The following is an 18,694-nucleotide window of genomic DNA, read 5'->3' on the forward strand; positions in this document are numbered from 1 at the left end:
TGGCCAAAGGTTGCAGTGAGCTGACTGGTTACTAAGCGACAAAGCAGCGGCACAACGACACAGACACCACAGTATAAAGCACATCTATGACACATTGCCACACAGCAGTGGCAGAAATGAAAAGTAGTGCACCCACCCAGTGGGGTACGGCCAGCAGAGTCACAGTACTTGTTTACAAAGTGTGCTACGGCCCTAGGAGTCACAGTGCACAATCTTATTAGCATTACACCGCACATAGGGCCTGATTCACATTACACCATAAAGTAGTATCTCTTATTTATGTTACGACACACAGTAGTGCCCCTTTTACACAATGCCCACAGTAGTGACCCTTTTACACAATGCCCACAGTAGCGGTGTCCCTTACACAATGTCCCCCAGCAGTGGTGCCCCCTATGCAGTCCCCTTAGTAGTAGGGTCCACTATGCAGTGCCCCCAGTAGAATGCCCCCCAGTAGTATGCCCCCCATTAGCAGGCCCCCCCAGTAGTATGCCCCCCATTAGCATGCCACCCAGTAGTATGCCCCCCATTAGCAGGCCCCCCCAGTAGTATGCCCCCCATTAGCATGCCACCCAGTAGTATGCCCCCCCAGTAGTATGGCCCCCCTAATAGTATGGCCACCCCAGTAGTAGGCTGCCCCAGTAGCAGGCCTCCCCCAGTAGTAGGCTGCCCCAGCAGTAGCCCCCCCTGTAGTATGGGCCCCCCCTGTAGTATGGCCCCCCCTGTAGTAGGCTGCCCTAGTAGCAGCCCCCCCCCCAGTAGTAGTAAGCCCCCCAGTAGTATGGCCCCCCCAGTACCAGGGCCCTCAGTAGTATGGCCCCCCCAGTAGCAGACCCCCCCCAGTAGTATAGCCCCCCCAGTAGCAGGCCCCTCTGTAGTATGGCCCCCCAGTAGCAGACCCCCCCCAGTAGTGCAGACCCCCCCCAGTAGTATAGCCCCCCCCAGTAGCAGGGCCCTCTGTAGTATGGCTACTATGTAGTATGTGTGGGTGTAGTAATGTGATGTATGTGTAGTAATGTGATGTGTGTGTGTGTGTGTGTGTGTAGTAATGTGATGTATGTGTAGTAATGTGATGTATGTGTGTGTAGTAATGTGATGTATGTGTAGTAATGTGATGTGTGTGTGTAGTAATGTGATGTATGTGTGTAGTAATGTGATGTATGTGTGTGTAGTAATGTGATGTATGTGTGTTGTAATGTGATGTATGTGTGTGTGTGTAGTAATGTGATGTATGTGTAGTACAGTATGTGTGGGTGTAGTAATGTGACGTATGTGTAGTAATGTGATGTATGTGTGTAGTAATGTGATGTATGTGTGTGTACTAATGTGATGTATGTGTGTAGTAATGTGATGTATGTGTGTGTGTGTGTGTAGTAATGTGATGTATGTGTAGTACAGTATGTGTGGGTGTAGTAATGTGATGTGTGTGTGTAGTGATGTGTGTGTGTAGTAATGTGATGTATGTGTGTGTAGTAATGTGATGTATGTGTGTGTACTAATGTGATGTATGTGTGTGTGTAGTAATGTGATGTAATTGTGTGTGTGTGTGGGGAGGTGAAATCTTCATATGATGTGTGTGACTGACTGGGTGTCTGTGTGTGAGAGACTGTGTGTGTGTGTGAATCTATTCATGGGATGTGCTGAGACTGTCTGTGTGTGACTGTGTATGAGACTGTGTGTGTGTGACTGTGTGTATGAATCTATTCATGGGATGTGTATGAGACTGTGTGTGTGTGTGTGTGTGTGTGTGTGTGTGTGTATGAATCTATTCATGTGATGTGTGTGAAACTGTCTGTGTTATGTGTGAATCTATTCATATAAATGAATGTGTGCGTCTGGGGGGGAATCTATTAATGTCAGTATGGCAGGGTAGAGATGTATTAATGTCAGTGGGGGAGCTAGGGCGTCAGCTTATAGGAATATATACGCCCATAGGTGGAGTTAGACACGCCCTTTGGGTGGAGCAGACCACGCCCCCACAGAGGCGCGTCGCATTCTGCAGCCATCTACAATCTCCCTCAAAGTCATTTTCAAAAGTAGGCAAGTATGGGTTAGGTTAGGCACCCCCCCGGGGGACTTAGGTTTAGGCGGCGGGAAAGGGGGGTTAGGTTTAGGCACTTAGAGGGGGGAATAGGGTTAGCCACCCTACAGGAGGGTTAGGGGGTAGATTAGGTTAGTGAATACTTACCTAGGGAAGATAAGGATTTCCTCCTCTGTTGGGCAGGCGCCATCGGGATTTGAACCGCCGGGCAGTGGTCCAGTGGTAATTCATACCGATTCCATTAGCAGGACTTACCTAAATTGTGCCTATTACTAGTGTGCATTCACAATCCCAGACTCCATGCTTTAAAGTTTAAACCAATAAGGGTGGGGTGCTAGTCTTTTTCTGTGCCTGCATTTATAGTCTCAACAGGTAGCACCTCCCATTATATATACTCAGGGTGTGCAGTCTAGGACCCTATCCTATACACTCCGTTCAGAAAATACTCTCAGGCTAATCCCTGCTCATCGGTGATCCCTGCCTGAGGCCACTGAAGCAGGCTTTGATGAAGACCAGACACTGCATATGCACCTGCCAGAGGCTCACACAGGTCAGTGGAGTGGAGGTGTAGCGAATGGGAGTGAAAATAGATCTTAGAAAGAGTAGGGAGAGAGGGAGGCAGTTAAAGGGGAGCAGGGAGTGGGCTATAGGAGGTAGAGAGACCCAGCAGCATGGTGCATCAGGAGAATAACTATGGGAAGCACAGTAAGGTGGTGCTGCTGTTATATATTGTGTGTGAAGTGTGTGTCAGATGGCCTCCTGCCCTGGATTACTCTGGAAACCTGGACATCTGTCCAGAGTCCAAAGCTTTGTAATCCTAGACGGGTCATGTCCAGAAATTAGTTATTTTTCCATTCAGAGCCTCCTAGGATTGTCTGGCTGGCCCTCTTTGCTTCGCCTTCTCTGCTGGAAATTTACTTTTGACCTGGCACAAGACATTACGACTTCACACCTGGCACACAACATTAGTACTTCACACCTGGAACACGACATTAGGACTTCACACCTAGCACAAGACATTAGTACTTCACACCTGGCACAAGACATTAGGACTTCACACCTGGAACACGACATTAGGACTTCACAACTGGAACACGACAATAGGACTTCAGCAAGATTGCTGATAAATTTAAATTGGCAATCGGTTCTAAGGCTGAACTATCCTTATAACTGATTGTTGCTTTAGATTTAGCAGCAATCTCGCTGAAATTCCACTGGTTCCATGAATTTGGCACCTTTTACATAACCCCCAAGGAGTTTTACTAGGAGTAATGGCAAAAAGGTAATGTGACATGTGAAGGAGGGGTCTGATGGCAAATAAGGAGTCATGTGGAGCAGTCAGATGGCATATAAGGGGTAAACACGTGTTTGATTTACATTAAAGTAAGAGGTATATTTGCAAATCTGATGCCGTAAATCCATTTTTCAATCATTATTAGAGTGGCAAGAAAATAGTCTGAAATCTGTCACATAAAATGGTTGCAACCCTACTGTGGTTTTGTACACGTTCCCTGAACATGCTCCCTGTCCAGGAAAAAGGTAGTAATTCTACTGTAAGTGTGTGTACCTAGTAGGGGTGAGCAGGTTCAGATTTCTGAAATCCGAACCCCCCCGAGTCCCCCCGATCCGAGGCCGATCCGAGTCAGGCTCGACTTTTCCCGCCTGACTCGGATCTGAAATCGAGGAAAAACGTCATCATCCCGCCTTCCGGGTCTCGCGGGTTTTGGATCCTATATAAGGTACCCGCGTCGGCGCCATTTTCTCACTCGGCTGTGGACAGTGAAGAGGGAGGGTGGGAGTTAGGGCTGGCTGGGCTGTGTAGTGTAGTGCAGAGTAGTGTTGTGCTGTGCTGTGCTGTGCTGTGCTGTGCTGTGCTGCTGTTGTCCATAGGGGCTGTGTCCACTACTTCAAAGTCCATAGGGGCTGGCTGTGTTGTGCTGTGCTGCTGTTGTTAATAGGGGCTGTGTCCACTACTTCAAAGTCCATAGGGGCTGGCTGGACTGTGTTGTGCAGTCAGTTGTCCATAGGGGCTGTGTCCACTCCAAAGTCCTGTGCAGTGTCCCAGTCCTAAAGGGGTGCTGTAGTGTTGTCCAGGGGGTGCTCTGTCCATCAGGGGTGCTCCCCCCAAGTGCTAAAAAAAAATATTTTTTTTCTGTGTTTGTGAATTGTGTGCGCAGTAGCCGCACGTGCATCAACAAAGTAGTGCCAAGCGTGCGCCTGTGTCATAAGTAAAGGGCTGGCTGGCTTGACCGTTAAAGGGTGCTGTAACCCCCAAAGTACACTCCAAACCAAATAAAAAAATATTTTCTGTGTTTGTGAATTGTGTGCGCAGTAGCCGCACATGCATCAACAAAGTAGTGCCAAGCGTGCGCCTGTGTCATAAGTAAAGGGCCGGCTGGCTTGACCGTTAAAGGGTGCTGTAACCCCCAAAGTACACTCCAAACCAAATAAAAAAATATTTTCTGTGTTTGTGAATTGTGTGCGCAGTAGCCGCACGTGCATCAACAAAGTAGTGCCAAGCGTGCGCCTGTGTCATAAGTAAAGGGCCGGCTGGCTTGACCGTTAAAGGGTGCTGTAACCCCCAAAGTACACTCCAAACCAAATAAAAAAAAAAATTCTGTGTTTGTGAATTGTGTGCACTGTGGCTGCACGTGCATCAACGAAGGAGCAGCGCCAAGCGTGCGCCTGTGTCCCATAAGTAAAAGGCCGGCTGGCTCATTTCTTAAAGGGTGGTGTAACCCACAAAGTGCACTAGTCTCCAACAAAAATAAAAAATTATTTTCTGTGTTTGTGTGCGCCTTAGCCGCACGTATATATCAATATAACATAAATGGAGGACCAAACTTTCTCCGATAAAAATAAAATAGGGAAAGATCAAGAACCACTTCCTCCTAGTGCTGAAGCTGCTGCCACTAGTCATGACATAGACGATAACATGCCATCAACGTCGTCTGCCAAGGCCGATGCCCAATGTCATAGTAGAGGGCACATACAATCCCAAATGACAAAGTTCAGGAAAATGACCTTGAAAAAAACATTTAAATCATCTGAAGAGAAACGTAAACTTGCCAATATGCCATTTACGACACGGAGTGGCAAGGAACGGCTAAGGTCTTTCCCTATGATCATGACTAGTGGTTCAGCTTCACATGATGATGGAAGCCCTCCTCCCGCTAAAATAATCAAACGAGTTAAGCTGGCAAAAGCACAGCGAAGAAATGTGCGTTCTAAGAAGATATCACAAATCCCCAAGGAGAGTCCAAGTGTGGTGGCGGTTGCGATGCCTGACCTTCCCAGCACTGGACGGGAAGAGGTGGCTCTTTCCACCATTTGCATGCCCCCTGCAAGTGCTGAAAGGAGCACCCACAGTCCACTTGCTGATATGCAAATTGAAGATGTCACTGTTGAAGTACAACAGGATGAGGATACTGGTGTAGCTGGCACTGAGGAGGAAGTTGTCGAGGAGGATTCTGATGGTGATGTGGTTTGTTTAAATCAGGCTCCGGGGGAGACAGTTGTTGTCCGTGGGATGAAAAAGCCCATCACGGTCATGCCTGGGCAGAAGACCAAACATTCCACCTCTTTGGTCTGGCAATATTTCTATCCAAATCCGGACAACAACTGTCTTGCCATATGTACCATATGTAAAGGTGAAATAAGTAGGGGTAGGGACGTTAACCACCTAGGAACATCTTCCCTTATACGGCACCTGCAGCGCGTTCATAAAAAGTTACTGTCAAGTTCAGAAACTTTGGCTCAGACCGTAAGCAGTCCAGGGTCACCTAAATCCCTTTTTCCTGTTTTATCCAAGGAATCGGTGGATGAGGAGGATGAGGACGACATCTTGCCTCCGTAGAACCAGTTTGTGCAGGGACACATTAATTGCCAGCTTATTTTGTGGGGGCCCAAACGAACCAATCATTTCAGCCACAGTCGTGTGGCAGACCCTGGTACTGAAATGATTGGTTTGTTAAAGTGTGCATGTCCTTTTTATACAGCATAAGGGTGGGTGGGAGGGCCCAAGGACAATTCCATCTTGCACCTCTTTTTTTTCTTTGCATTATGTACTGTTTGGGGCCTAGTTTTTCAAACTGCCATCCTGTCTGCCACTGCAGTGTCACTCCTAGATGGGCCACGTGTTTGTGCCGCCCACTCGTGTCGCTTAGCATAGTCATCCAGCTACCTTGGTGCAATCTTTTGGCCATAAAAACAATATTGTGAGGTGTTCAGAATAGACTGGAAATGAGTGGAAATGAAGGTTATTGAGGTTAATAATTGCATAGGAGCAGAAAAACCCACAAATTCTGTGATTTAAGCTGTTTTTATGCTTTTTTTCAAAAAAATACAGATCCAAAACACAAAACCCAGAACCCAAAACACGGAAAGGTGGTTTTGGCAAAACCAATCCAGATCCAAAACACGAAGAAAGATCCAGATCCAAAACCAAAATAAGAAAAGTGGCCGGTGCACACCCCTAGTACCTAGTCTAAATACTATGGCCCTGATTCAGAGCCGGACGCTCTGACCAGAGCGCTCGCTCTGAATCAGGGCCCACCTCCATAAATATGGAGCGTCCTCCTGGACGCTCGTATAGCTGTGGGTCACCACCCACAGCCTATACGACCATCGCCAGTGCGAGCAGAAGCCTGCGGTTGAGTTTCTCAACCGCAAGGCCAGGAGTGATTTTGGCTCTATCAGAGCCAAAATCACTCCCACTGACATCACTAGTGATGTCAGTGGGGCCGGCTTCTGATGGTAGGCGTTCCCTTGGGAACGCCTCCGTCTGGCAGGCACACCCCCGGCACGCCCACCAAAGGGGGCGTGCTGTCAATCAACATCGACAGCACGCCCCCTTTGATCAGACACAACGAGCGAAGGAAAGTTCTTCGCTCGTCGCGTCTCGCGCATGCGCACGACGGAGCTCCCTCCGTCGTGCGCATGCGCAGTGCACACCATCGACCCACTTGCGAGCGGACAGCCGCTTACGAGTGGGTCTGAATCAGGCCCTATGTTCAGTATTCTCCCCCTGTTTATTTGTCAGGCAATTCTGCCGGCCAAAATCAACCGCCACCCATCACTGTGACGCGGCCAAAGGTCACGCTGCACTGAACCCTGCCGCCCGGCACTGTGACACGGCTGAAATTTGTGCTGCACTGATGTTTCATATTTAAACATTAGCGCAGCATGACTTTCGGCCACATCACAGTGCTGGGTGGCATCAGCCTGGAGGACAGAGTCAGCGAAGATCCTTCCCCTTGTATAAAAAGGAAGGGCATGGTTGCTTGTGGGAATAGTCACCTGCCGATGAACAGTGAAGAGAGTGGTCCATTTGTGTCCCTTCTTTGTGTTTCAGCGGCAGGGCCGGACTGCCCATCTGGCACTTCTGGCATTTGCCAGGAGGACCGATTGCTAGATGGGCTGGTCCGGTGTTAAACCCTGACCGAACAGCTCTGCCTCCTGGCGCTCTACTCATTTGGGATAATGAAAGACGGGGGCGTGTCGGCAGGCCAGGCCCTGGTGACTCCCGGCATGCCCACGTGAGATGTAACCATGCCCCTTTTGTGGCAAGACCACACCCCTTTGCAGGCAGGGGGACTGAGTCCGTCCCTGTTCAGCGGCCAGGTATTTGTTACTGGGGGGCCTTCTGTGTACCCAGCAAGGGGGGGGGGGGGGAGTATCTTGGCTAGTTATCAGTGCAGCCAACAAGTGGGTGCTGTTAGAAAAAAAGTCCACAAAAACAAGTGTGCAACATCTGGGTCACTTTTAAAAAATGCATTGTTGTCCGAAAAGCAAGTGTGCAGCATTTGGGCCACTCTTAAAAAAACATATTGGTGTCTATGAAAATAGTAAACTAGAATGGGCAGTTGCATCAAAATTATATGAACTGACTTTTCCCTGAAAAAAACCCCTAGATTCAGAACAAATAATGCATATATTATTGTCATGCAATAACTGAGCTCAAAGAATCTTACAAACGTAGCAAAACTGGCTGCTATTGGAGGGACTCAGAGTCGTGTACGCTAATGCGATCTCACCTGTGATCCCGTACACAGCTGCTGTGGGAAAATACGCTAATTCATGCAGCTGCCTGGAAATGTACTGAGACGCCCACTGGTGGATTCGCAGATCCAAGCAAGTGCGTACAAACACCAGGCAAACATGCAAACTCACTGGCGGCAAGCTTTCTGAGTACGGTAGAATGCTGAGACATGCACCAAAGGCGCCACAAGTGCACGCAAACGATCCCTGAATGTCAATCACTTTGCCAACGCTGCCCGAGAGCCTGCCATCAAAGTATCATCTAAACCAGAGGCGTCCCTCCCGCGGTGTCACCTGGCATGGGGAGGGGTGATGTGTGCGCAGTGAAGCTGCGCATGCCTGAAAGGGGGTCCGGCCTTGCGCACAAGGGGCGTGGCCACACTGGTAGGGGGCATGGTCTCGTGGCCCAGACCTCCGTGTTTCTTCCTGGGGGGAGGGGGGTGCAGGAGATGCGGACTGCGTTGTGTGCAGTATGCCGGCTCCCTCACAGTGTCAGGAGCTGAGTGTGCTGCACTTAATAGTACAGTGCAGCACCCAGTTCCTGTCACTGAGGGGGAGTCTGCACCTTGGTGTCACCCATCGGCAGGTGACACCCTGGTGCGGCCAGCACCCCCTTGTGACACCACTGATCTAAACCAGTGCTTCCCAAACTTTCTTAAATCACGGCGCATAGACTATCAGCAGTTTTTTTCAAGGCGCCCCTAAACCAAAAGTTTCTTATTGAGAAATTAGCAAAAATTATTAAATTAAGTAAACTGTGCTGGCGTGTCATCCTTAGGGATAAATTTACTAAGATGGGAGTTCTATTAAGAAGTGATGTTGCCCATAGCAACCAATCAAATTCTACTTCTCATTTATCTAGCACCTTCTAGAAGATAATACCTGAAATCTGATTGGTTGCTATGGGCAACATCACTTCTTAATAGAACTCCCATCTTAGTAAATTTACCCCTTAGGGTCAGTTATGTGGGCTGAGCTTCTGTCTGTCTACATATTTCGTGATAGACTAAAGCAGAGCTGGTGGCTGCCAACCACATTGGCAATAAATAATTTGGTTTGGTCCTGGACCACCATCTCGTGTCTTCCCTGCAAGTGCCCAGCAGAACACAGTTTGGGAACCACTTATGTGGTCACTAGATCACTCTATACTAATAACTAATGCACAGCGTTACCTCCAGTGGGCCTGATTCAGAGGCGGACACAGTGGCGAAGTCGGACGCAAGTGGACAATGTTTTCAGCCTCTGTATGTGTATGAGTCGCACTGCGCAGCTTCCCGATGGTTAGTGCTCAAAGACACAGATTGAAATTATGCTCAGAGAGATGCAATATCAGTGTGTCATGGCCAGCGCTCCGCCATTACCATCCTCCCTCTCTGCCCTTGACTTTGCACCCTACTTTATTACTAAAACACAACTGAAGAAATCCACAACCCTATCTCCTCTGTCCAGCCAAGCTTGTAGGAGTGCGCACAGGGCCGGCTGTAGGGGTGTTCCCATAGAGGGCGCACCCCTCCCCAACATCCTGATTTCAGCGGGACAGTATTGTCCCGCTGTTCCACCCGTGCGCCAAAGTGGCCTGCAGGTGGTCAAATTGGGAGGTTGGGGACCCTTAGAGTGTGAATGGATGCCGCGCTCATGCGCGCGGCATCCATTCACTGACGGCAGAGGGCTGGGGGAAGCCCAGTCAGTGACGGAGGGCTGAGCTTTACCCTCAGCCTGACGTTCTTTTGAGGCGTGCCATGCGGGCACGCCTCTAAATAACGTCACACAGGGGGCGTGGCCTATGGAAATGAGGCCACGCCCCCAATTCCGGTCGCGATAACAGGGCACTATGTACCGAGCTGGCACAGGGTGCTCAGACCCCTGGAACCAGCCCTGAGAGCGCACATTATACTGGGAGGACTGGGGATATTACAGTACAATCATAGAAGGTGAGGAGTGTGGATCTTACAGGTGGCTGGAAAGGGACGGAGTAGTGAGGAAATGACTTGCAGGAGTGGGGTTCATACAATGGGTTTAACAAGATTGGGATATTAGTGCGCTGGAAGGAATGTAAATATTTCCATGTATCGGGAAGGGGGATATTACAGGGGCATTGGAACAGTGTAGAATTGGGCATATTTCAGTGGGTAGGGAAAGGATGGATAAGTGGGGAAGTGTATCCAATGTCAGAGTGAGGAGAACTGGGAAGAAGGGGTTACACTGTGGGCGGGATGTACTAAAGGTGAATATACTGTAAAACCCCTGTAAATGCAGTTTAACCCCATTTCTCAAAAGTACTAAGCTTTGTCCCAATGGGTAACACCACCTTCAGGTGGGCTTCTTATTGGGACGCTCCCCCTTGGTAGGGATCCCCCCATCACCCCCCGCAGCCTTCTGCGCATGCGTAGAAAGATGCCAGAGGGACATCTGGGTGTTAAACCCGGAAGCCCCTCTGTCTGGAGCCATCGCAAAGGACGGCTCTTATCGGGAGAGCTGTCCTTTGCGATATTCTAGGTACATGCCGCGGTAATGAACCGCGGTACGTACCCGAAGACAGGTGGGATGTACCACAACGCGGATACGATGTTTAGTACATCCCACCCTGTGACTTTTATATCTCAAAATAGGTAACAGGAAGCATCAAAGCACATAGGCCCTCATTCAGATCCTGTCGCAAGCGCTGAGCGCTCGCAACCGGGTCGATGTTTAGGCCCTGCACACGCGCAGCGGCCGCACTGCGCATGCGCAAGCCCCGGAGCGAGAGAGAAAATCTCTCGCTCCGGAGCTCACTACAAAAGGGCCGGCTGTCGATGTTGATCGACAGCTCGGCCCGTTTTGTAGGCGTTTCCTTAAGGAACGCCTGCCGTTTTGTGGGCGGCCGCAATGACCTCAGCAGTGATGTCAGTGGGGAGCTACCTGCTGGATCAGAGCAGGAAGCTCCCTGGGGCTTGCGGTTGCCGAGACCCAACCTTAGGATCTCGCCGCAAGCCGCGATGGTCTTGACCATCGCGACCATCAACCTGGTCGGTCGCTAAAGCTGTGGGCGGTAACCCACAGCTTAGCTAGCGATCAGGAAGTCGCACTTAAAAATACAAGCGGCCGCCCTCATTCAGAATGAGCGCTCGCTTCTTGTGAGCGCCTCTGAATAAGGGCCATAGATACTAGCCGAGGTCCTGTGTATACTAGATATAAGCTGTCTGCAACTTTTTGAATGTTATTCAGTTTATGTCAGGGCTGGTTGCAGGCAGACAGATCTGTTCATTTAACATTGGTGCTTGTTTGGGGGAGGGAAGCTTAAGGGGCACATCCACTAGTAATCGTACATTCGTTCCTCTTCCCCTGCAGTGTCTACACTGAACGATATGTCGTACACTGTAGGCACCCTCCCTGAACATGGTCAATCTGTCGTTATCGGCAGATTGATCAGCATGTTCAGGCGATGATTGAGGTCGGAAGCGACCAGCGGGAGCGCGCATCGCTGGTCGTTTCCGTCATTATAGTGCACGATTAATGAGCGATATCGTTATCGTTCAATCGCTCATTAATATCAGCTAGTGGATGTGCCCCTTTTCAGTGCTCACGCCTTGCTAGACTATTCATATTTCACATATCTATTCCCTTTTCTGAACAGAGGCCCTGATTCAGACCCGGTCGCTCTGACAGAACGCTCGCTCTGAATCAGGGCCGGTCTTTTTTGTTTTTTAGAACGGCCTCCTGGCCGCTCGCATAGCTGTGGGCCAGGAAGATGGTCGCGATGGTCAAGACCTTCGCGACCATCGGGCTTGCGACGAGACCCTTGTGGTAGGGTCTCGTTGCCGCAAGCCCCAAAGAGATTTCGTCTCTAACAGAGCCGAAATCTCTCCCACTGACATCACTCGTGATGTCAGTGGGGCCGCCCCCAAATGGAGGCGTTCCCATGGGAACTCAACATCACTCAACATCGACAGCACGCCCCCTTTGGTACGAGACCCGGAGCGACGGCTTGCCCGCGCTATCCGGGTCTTGCGCATGCGCACGACAGAGCCAGCTCCATCGTGCGCATGTGCTCTGGGCCACCATCGAGCCGGTTGTGAGCGTTCAGCACTTGCGACCGGGTCTGAATCAGGCCCAGAGCCCCAACATTTCAGGAACCAGACAAAAAGCAGCAGGTAGTAAAAACTGCTTTAAGAGGTAGGAGAAAGCACAATAGTCTACCAAATGTCCTGATTGTTATTAGGCCATTTACGTTCATAATATAGAAACGACAAAATAATTTGAATATAATGTATCACCCCTGACAACACATTTGCCCGCTGGACCTACGTCTCTGTTTTGTGCCCACAGCACCCCCCTATCTGCTTTATTTTTTCACAGTCTTGAATCGCATGGCTCTAATATTTGTGACACTATCCAAGTAATCTTAGGGCCTGATTCAGAGCCGGATGCTCTGACCAGAGCGCTCGCTCTGAATCAGGGCCCTCCTCCATTAAAATGGAGCGTCCTCCTGGACGCTCGTATAGCTGTGGGTCACCACCCACAGCATATACGAGCGTCCAAAAAGATGGTCGCGATGGTCTTGACCATCGCGACCATCGGACTTGCAACGGAGACCCTGCGGTAGGGTCTCTCTGCCACAAGCCCTGGAGTGATTTTGGCTCTATCAGAGCCAAAATCACTGCCACTGACATCACTAGTGATGTCAGTGGGGCCGGCTTCAGACGGTAGGCGTTCCCATGGGAACGCCTCCGTCTGGCAGGCACGCCCACGGTACGCCCACCAAAGGGGGCGTGCTGTCAATCAACATCGACAGCACGCCCCCTTTGGTGCGAGACCCGGAGCGACAACTTGGCTGTCGCAGTCCGGGTCTCGCGCATGCGCACGACGGAGCTCCCTCCGTCGTGCGCATGCGCAGTGGGAAACATCGACCCACTTGCGAGCATACTGCCACTTGCGAGTGGGTCTGAATGACCCTCTTAGCTCATATAATATAACATCAGCACAATGCTGAATTTCAGACATTATAGCAATAGCTATAAAATAATTCAGCGGAAGCTCTAATACATTCTAACCCTGTGAAATAAAGTGTGGTATAAATGTAACTTCCTTTATGTGATTTACAGCATATTGTGCTGTCTTCCAGCTCATGTTAGGTCATTAGCATGCCAGGCAATAAATACACGACCATAAATATTCAACATAAAGAAGGATGCGGGAGTGCCAGCCAATATCCCCTATAATTGCGTCTTTCTGTCTGACATAAAACTGTTCCTTTATGTAATAGGCGACGCTCTCTCCTCCACCAGCCGCGACTTCTGGGAAGCAGAATGCTGCAGAGCCTGACCAAGAGGTCATTTAGTGCAAGCCAAGGACCCGTGCCCAGTCTTCGCTGACATTGCTAATGCTCTTTCCTTTTATTTTTTCGACTTAATTGAGTAAATGTCTACATAACATTACTGGGGAGTTTAGGAGACATTTACAGATACTTATGTCTCCCAGTGAATGCTTTTGGTTACACGTAAGGTGACTGAGAGAATGAGTCTGCAGAGACTTTCATCAGGCTAAGGACCGAATTCAATTGGCCGCGAAAAGTGGCGTTTGGAGAAAAGTTTTCGTGGATTTGGACTTTTCACCTGTTTTCAAAGTATCTCCGTATTCAGGACCTGATTCAGACCCGCTCGCTAGATGCGTTCGCTCGCTAGATGCGTATGCAAATTCGGCAAGGCAGGTGATCGCACAGTATTAGCACGCCCACTATGTCTTGGCATGCGATCACATAGTGTATGCAGACGACCACCAGCCAGTCTAAAGATACCCACTTGCGCACGTCACCTCCAGGAAGTGTGTGCAGCTATCTGTACCATCGAGTATCATCGGATGCATATGCAGCGCTTGTGGTTGACCATACCCTGCCGCAAGCACTGCGAGCGCTTCAGTGTAAACTTCAACCAAGTGACGTGTTATTTGAAGTTGCCTCTTAATTATTCATGCTTCTGAAATGGCGTTAAGATGCTCAGACACGCCTGCATTCGCACCTCCACTCCCCCGTTTTTAATGGCCAGCCACTGTTACTATCCACAAACCACTTGTCCTGTCACTCATTCGGTCGGACTGTCTATGCGCAGCGAGCGTACGCTTCCCGATTGCTCACACTGGTTCACACATGTGCATTGCGATGCGTATGTATACACAGGCTGTAAATATCGGCTGCCTGCGTGCGAACGCTTCCTAGTGAGCTAGTGCGAATCGGGCCCACAATTCCAGGAGTTTTCGCCTAAGCTGAAAAAAAACAGGAGAACAGTTTTCTCTATGTTTAATCAGGCGAATTGGAAGTGGAAAATCACTATTTTGGGATGCAAATGTGGGGAATTGGGGGCTGATTCAGAGTCGCTCGCTGTTTGTGAGCGCTCGCTCTGAATCAGGGCGTTTTGGGGTTTTTTTGTTTCGGCCTCCAGGCCACTCGTAAAGCTGTGGGTGACCACCCACAGCTAGTGCGAAAGGCCTGGCGATGGTCGCGATTATCGCAACCATTGGGCTTGAGTCGGGACCCTGCGGGAGGGTCTCGGCTCCCGCAAGCCCAAGTGGACTTCCTGCTCTAATAGAGCAGGAAGTCCACTACTGACATCATGAGTGATGTCAGTAGGGCCGCCCACAAACGGCAGCGAATTCCTGCATTTGTGCAGCCAACCCCTTCCCCACCTACAAAATGGGGCGAGCTGTCAATCAACATCGACAGCCGCCCCGTCTTGTAGTGAGCCCTGGAGCTGCCATCGCTCGCTGGGGCTCGCGCATGCGCATGCTGGAGGCGGCGCATGCGCAGTGCGGGAACATCGATCCGCTTGTGAGTGCTGTGCGCTTGCGTGCTGTCTGAATCAGGCCCTTGGCTCAGAAACCTTTGGACCCCCCCCTAATGACTAATCAGTCCAAAAAACATACAAAAAATTTGAGAACACCCCAAAATGACATGTCAATTTTGGGGCAAAAATTTTAAAAAGTGTTGGAAAATGGGTAAAAAGTACGGGGTCTGGTACTTTGGGGGGCTATATGGATGGTAATACTAAAGCATCTCAGCGCCTAATGACCACCTGCTGATAGTTCTCTATGCACACCAGCAGCAGAATAATAAGAGGTGTCGCCAACCTCACAAAAAGGACAAAAAGAAAACAGATTCTGCTCTGGAGTGCAAATTCCAATTAGTATTTATTCCATAATAGGTCTTAATAAAAATCATAAATAACACACCATGTATAAAAATAACAATCAACTCTCTCTCTTTAATCTAAATAAGCAGTATCTAGGGTAAATTAGATAGGATCATTAACTATCAAGTTAAATAATGATCCATATATACCGTGTTTCCCCGATAATAAGACACTGCCTTATTTTTTTTTTTGTTCAATAGAATAGAGCCTGTGTGCAAAATTAGTAGCAGCTTAAAAATTGAACGTTCCTTTTACCTAGGTGGTTTAATCCAGAAGCACCACTTATACCCCTTTTACACCGGAGCTAAAACCCGGGTTTTTGAAGGGTTAACCCGGGCAGCTCCCTGGTGTAAAAGGGCAGAGGGTTGGATCGCCGGGTTGAGCGACCCGGCAATCCAACCCAGGTAACTAGCAGGGTTTAACACGGGCGTAGCCCGTGAAACCCTGCTATGGGAACAGCGCACTCCGGGTCACGAAGACCTGGAGTGCGCTGCTAGCCGGCCGATTGGTCCGGCTTCAGTGGCGCTTGGAGATGACGTCATCTCCAAGCGTCCACTTTCACTCCGCAAAAGCCGGGTCTATGCAGACCCGACTGCGGTGTGAGCGGCGCTGACTCGGGAATATCCCGAGTCAGCGCCGGCAAAATTCCGGTTCTGATCCGGATAGGAACATTGTTCCAACTCCGGGTCAGACCCGGAATTTAGGTGGAAAAGGGGTATTAGTAACAATTCAATGAGAGTCTTGTTTTCCGGATTTCCTCATAAGCACATGGGAAAATAAACAATCAATGTAATACCTCCGGGTATAAACTGTAATAGGCAAGCGTATCCAAATATATATATAAAGAGGGGTATTCAGTATGAAACGTTAACTTCACTGTCGAAGTTAACGTTTCATATCGGAGTTTTTACCTGCATTAAAGTATCGGGCGCGCTCCCGCTTATCCCCGTATTCAATATAAGACTAACGAAAACGGGAAACTCCGAAGTTGGATTTGCGTAAAGTTACGAATTTTTCCTTAAAAAAATTGTAAGACCCCTCTAAAGTTGTAAAAATATGGGGGATCACTATGGGTACCCCCGTTTTAGCCATTAATTGAAAGTCGGGGATTTAAATAGCCGCTGCAGGTGTTTTTTTCCCGACATTGAAGAAGTGATGCAGAAGAGCACTTAGGTTATTTTTTTCATTTTTTTAAGTGGTCCCATCAAATTTGGGGTACATGAAAATGGGTACTAGCATATTTTTAAGTCCCTAAAGTAAATTTTTTTAAATTCTGCATTTGTGCACCTGCCGCTATAAATCTATTCTAGAAAACATCTGCCGCATCCTTGCAGAATAGCCCTGAACCTATTTCCCTATTGTTAAACAATTTTTTCCCATTTTTTTTTTTCACCCAAATTTTTAAATAAATTTTTTGGGGTGTCCCTATTTTTTTAAAACTTTTTTTGACACAGTTCTTTTTTAAATGTCATTCTCAGGGGTGCAGGCTATTTTTTTTTACGCCTGCACCCCTAAACCCCAATTCTGCACTTTTTTTCGACACCTATTCATTGGGGAAAAGTTATCCCCGTTTTTTATCAAAGACTTTTCAAAACTGCGATAAGTCTTTGAAATTGAATACGGTGTAAAAGTAAAACCTGCGATAATGACGTCATACATCCGATATTAACGCAAAAACGATGTTTTCGCTCCCATATTGAATACCCCTAATAGTGTCCAACCTCTGGTGGCTAGTAAGCGGCGTCCCCCTAAGGCAAGTCAAAGTAGCTTAATATCGGGTCCGGCCTGACTCACCATCCGCTGATTGTAAGTGACAAGTGGATCAACTTGAAAAAGGTCACAGAAGTGACTGAAATGCGTAGTTGTTCCTGGTAATTTGAACTTCTTCTTGTGTGGTATCCTCCAACCTGAATGGCCTACAGCAGTCAGCAGTCCGTGACCAGTACCCCGGACGAAGCAACGGCGGCCAGCACTCCGGCTAGACTTGACTGAATGCGGCACCACTTACACCGATTACAGCTTCTCCCGCTTGTCACTTACAATCAGCGGATGGTGAGTCAGACTGGACCCGATATTAAGCTACTTTGAACATTTTACATAATCTTCCCGATATACATTTTTCACTGTTGAAGTGAAAGAAAAATCCAGAGCAACATAGATAACATTGAAATAGCCACATTCACATAAAATACATATTGAAATCCAGAACCACATAAAATACATTGCGAATGCCAGTGCCCATTATGCTGTGCCCTCTGTAGCTGTGCCCATTAATCAATGCCCCCTGTAGCTGTGCCTATTATGCAATGCCCCCAGTAGTTGTGCCGCTTCTGCAAAGTCCCCTGTAGTTGTGCCCATTAATCAATGCACCCTGTAGCTGTGCCCCTTCTGCAATGCCCCTGTAGCTGTGACCATTAATCAATGCCCCCTGTAGTTGTGCCCCTTCTGCAATGCCCCCTGTAGCTGTGACCATTAATCAATGCCCCCTGTAGTTGTGCCCATTAATCAATGCCCCCTGTAGCTGTGCCCATTAACCAATGCCCCCAGTAGTTGTGGCCCTTATGCAATGCCCCTGTAGCTGTGCCAATTATCCAATGCCCTCAACTGTTGTGCCCCTTCTGCATTCCCCCCTGCAGCTGTGCCCATTAAGCAATGCCCCATTAGTTGTGGCCCTTCTGCATTCCCCCCTGTACTGTGCCCATTATGCAATGCCCCCAGTAGTTGCCCCTTCTACAATGCCCCCTGTAGCTGTGCCCATTAAGCAATGCCCCCCAATAGTTGTGCCCCCTCTGCACTGTCACCTGTAGCTGTGCCTATTAATCAATGCCCCCTGCAGCAGTTCCCCTCCTGCAATGCTCCCTGTAGTGGTGCCCCCAGCACTAGCACCCCCCCCCCCATGAAGAAACTTACCTTTGTGCTGGCACCGCTCCACGACGTCAGGACTCCCGAGTCCAGCCGCGCCATCAATGTTTCTTCTTCTGCCGCCTGCTGGATCTAACTGATGGCTTTAGAGACCAGCGTACAGTCAGAATTGTTATGGTTCCAATATTTTTGCATTTACGATGAATTCCCAGTTTCATCTAGATTAAGAAAGAGAATGCGGCAGAAGAATGGGATAATTGGTAGCGTGTTGGACGTGCAGCATGGCAGATTGATATATCTGAAAGATTTATTTTGCATATCTGCCTGTGTGTGCGACCGACTGACCGATATGCTGGCTACAGGAGCCAACATTAACTGGTTGTCGTGGCCAATCATATCGGTCAGCCGATTAGTAAGTGTGTATGCACAGCCAGAGAGCCGTAACTAGACTTTTTAGTGCCCTGTGCCATAGAGTGCATTGGTGCCCCCCCCCCCATTTTTTAAATAGGGACATAAGATAGTGCACCTGAAAAACGATCATGGCTTCATGGGGAAGGGCCAGGGAAGAGATAGGGGAGGTCAGGAGATGCTG

This window comes from Taudactylus pleione, unplaced genomic scaffold, assembly GCF_031769625.1.
Source record: "Taudactylus pleione unplaced genomic scaffold, aTauple2 ptg000571l, whole genome shotgun sequence".
Lineage (NCBI taxonomy): Eukaryota > Metazoa > Chordata > Amphibia > Anura > Myobatrachidae > Taudactylus > Taudactylus pleione.